General features: G+C 42.3%; 1 pseudogene; it reads right to left on the bottom strand.

Annotated features, from left to right (window-relative positions):
• Positions 1-694: 694 nt before the first annotated feature.
• On the bottom strand, positions 695-2,385 carry LOC110501027 (annotated as a pseudogene).
• Positions 2,386-3,260: the final 875 nt, after the last annotated feature.

The raw sequence follows: 3,260 nt of genomic DNA, 5'->3' as shown, positions 1-3,260 counted from the left end.
CAGCTCATTTGAGTTAGGCTGCACTGTTGTTAGTTAGCTAATAATACATATTTTTATTTTTCATTTTCGAAATGTATTTACTTACTTCAATAGGTTCTCCCAGCCATGTGGACAACTGGAAACAGGGCAGCAAAGTTTTTTTGTCACTAAAGCGTTTTCGAGGGTATCACTATTGAACTATGTACCCATTTAATAACCAGACCTTCATACAAACTTGCTATGCCGAATTCTTGACACACAATCGAACATGCTGCTGGATGATGCCATATACTGCCAGCACGCCCGCAAGTGATTTACCGCTATCAAGTGTACATTCACCGTCAGTCTAAATCATTTCTCAAAATCATCAGGGTTCTATTCTGGCCAAGAAGAGGAGATACCACAACACTACACGGGTCTTACAATGTGTGAGGGTAATTCTGTTCCTCTGACCTACCCCAATTACATACTCTAACATGTAAAACAATAGGTCAGTTGCTTTCTTTCATCTAGTAACTGATGTACATCATTACATGTAAAAGCCCACTGTTCAGTAAAGACTTTATTAAGCAATTGATCAATCAAACTGTTCTTAACTGCTTAAAGATTGGTGGTACATTAACTTTTTATTTCATATTTAGAATGACGGAGGGATCACAAGACAAAGGTCATATTTTTTTAAAGTATGGAATTACATTTCATTCCACGGCCTCCTCTAAAGAATGACAATCAGCTCACCATTTTGGAGATTGACAGAAGAGATGATCAGAGGAGCAGTGTTTTTACCACCAGCATTATTACAGGCGCCGAAGTATGGATATAGTTTTTCAGTGAATATGCAACCAGTGTAAGAGTAGATATGAGACCTGGCCTCCACATCATAAAATTACACCTGACCCTCTTCATAATCCACAAACACCCCCACCTTCTGGGGCTTCTTTCTCAATGAGAGGGTAACAGGGTGTCCTGCATTGGCCTTGTACTCATTCCCATTCCTGGGGACCACAGTCCAGTATCCATTTTGAGGCTTTAACATGATCTTTCCCTTCCTGTTGATGGACTCTCTGGCCACTCCTAAATCCCACTTAGTCTTCCCCTGGACCGTCACCTCATAGTAAAATCTCCCAGAGAAGAACCCCTTCTTTCCCAGGACACAACAAATATAATCAAACCTTTCTGGGTTGTCAGAGAGTTTCTTTAGTGTGCCTTCATGTCTCACTTGTTTCCAATCCTCAGAAAGGGTGAGTTTGGGATATGCTGTATCAGGGTCCAGAGTCACATCCACTGTATACAGCTGAATCCTCATTAACTCAGCATCACACAACTTCCTCACCTCTCTCATAAGTGCCTCCTCAAGCTGAGATACAGCTCCCATCACAGTCCCTACACAAATATCACAGTGAACACAGATCTCAGACTAGTCCTTGGTGGGTGGAAGGGTGCACAGAGATGGGAAGCTCTGGAGGAGGAGGAGGAGGTGGTCCTCAGTGTGTGAGAGCTACTCCAGCTTAGTGCTTCTCTTCTTCAGGTCATTGATTTCCTGCTTAAGGTCTTTAATGAGCCCTTCAGCCTGCCTCTCTGCTGCTTTCTGGTTTTCCTCAAACATCTCAATGAGTTCAGCCTGGATTTTCTCAATGGATCGCACCAGATCAGTGAAGACCTGCACACTGTTTGATATCTCTCTCTGTGCCTCTTTCTTGCTGAGATCTACTGAGTGTTTGATCTCCTGAACCTTCTGCAGTCTCTCCTGGATCATCTGCTGCACTTCTGCCTCAGTCTTCCCCAGCTGAACCTTCTTCTCTTCATACTCTTTCTATATAGGGACAATGTCATGAGCCATATGGTCTGTTTTGAAGCACAACACACAAAGACATGTCTGGTCAGTTCTGCAGAACAGCTCCAGGAGTCTGTCGTGCTTCTTACACATCCTGTCTTCCAGATTCTCCACAGGTTTGATCAGCTTGTGTCTCTTTAAGGCTGGGACTCTCTGATGAGGCTCCAGGTGAGTCTCACAGTAAGAGCTCTGACACACCAGGCAGGACTTCAGGGCCTTGAGCTTCATCCCAGTGCAGATGTCACAGGGGACTTCAAGGGGTTGAACAGGGCATTGATCTCGGCTGCTGGTCGCCTTCACTTCAACTGACTTCCTGAACTGAGCAGCCATCTCAGATATGAAAGTATTGATGCGAAGCTCAGGTTTTCTATGGAATTTCTCCTTACACATTGGACACAGGCACAGGTCATTGCTATCCCAGTACTGTCTTATACAGGCCTTGCAGAAGTTGTGTCCACATGGAGTGGTGACTGGCTCAGTGAACAAATCCAGACAGATAGAGCACAATAACTGCTCTTCAGACAGGAGACTGCTGGAGGTGGCCATATCTAGACAGATGAGAGGTGAAAATATAAAGCATTTCCTGGGATCAGTTGACTCTCTATAATACAAACTAATGACTAAACAGACAACTTCAGAGAATATATTTTGAACAGGGTAAAACAAAAGAAAAGATTCAGACAATTCATTAAGTCAAATGTGGATGTGGGGAAATGTTGACTTTCTAAACTGAATGAATTGGTTATGATGATCGCAACCAATCTTTTGAAATGATTAATTTCAGTGCATTTACCAGGATACCAGCTCCTTTGAATATCTCTTACCATAGATGGGTTTGTTGTTTAGCAACAAAACCAACGTGTGCACAACTATGGGGCTCAACAGATGGTGTTGGCTTAATTGTTGATGTGTAAACTATATTTTGTCTTCAATATTCATTGAAAGTATAAATGAATTTACACAGTGAGCACTTGTCTTTAAAATACCTCATTACAGTTGTTGGTTAGATAGCTAGTGAATTTTTTGCCATATTAGCATAGACATGATATCAGTCAAAACACCTCATAACAAGACATGTGGGCTGTCCTACGAAGAAAACTAGATCTACTCTGGGTTTTCTAAAACTAACAAGCTTCAGTTAGCTTCACATTGAAGCTCAGGATTCATCTGTACTGTGACGGTGGATATTTCTTGCCCGGCTGCCGCTGACTCTAGCAGTCTTGTAACTGAGCGTGCATGTTGCACGTGGCTGGTCGAACGCCAAACTCTTTATTGAGACAATGTTGAAATCATCAATCCATGGGTAAGTCAGTGCTGAAATCAAAAATGAAGAAAAGGTTATCAAATCTAGCAGGCTATAGAGTGAAATAGGCTTTTAGAAGTGCCATCTTTATGTTACTACTTATCATAATGACGTCTTTGGTGTGCTTTGATGTGCTTATCAATG

The sequence above is a fragment of the Oncorhynchus mykiss genome, chromosome 21, assembly GCF_013265735.2.
Source record: "Oncorhynchus mykiss isolate Arlee chromosome 21, USDA_OmykA_1.1, whole genome shotgun sequence".
Classification (NCBI taxonomy): Eukaryota; Metazoa; Chordata; class Actinopteri; order Salmoniformes; family Salmonidae; genus Oncorhynchus; species Oncorhynchus mykiss.
This window is presented reverse-complemented; position numbering and strand designations above follow the sequence as displayed.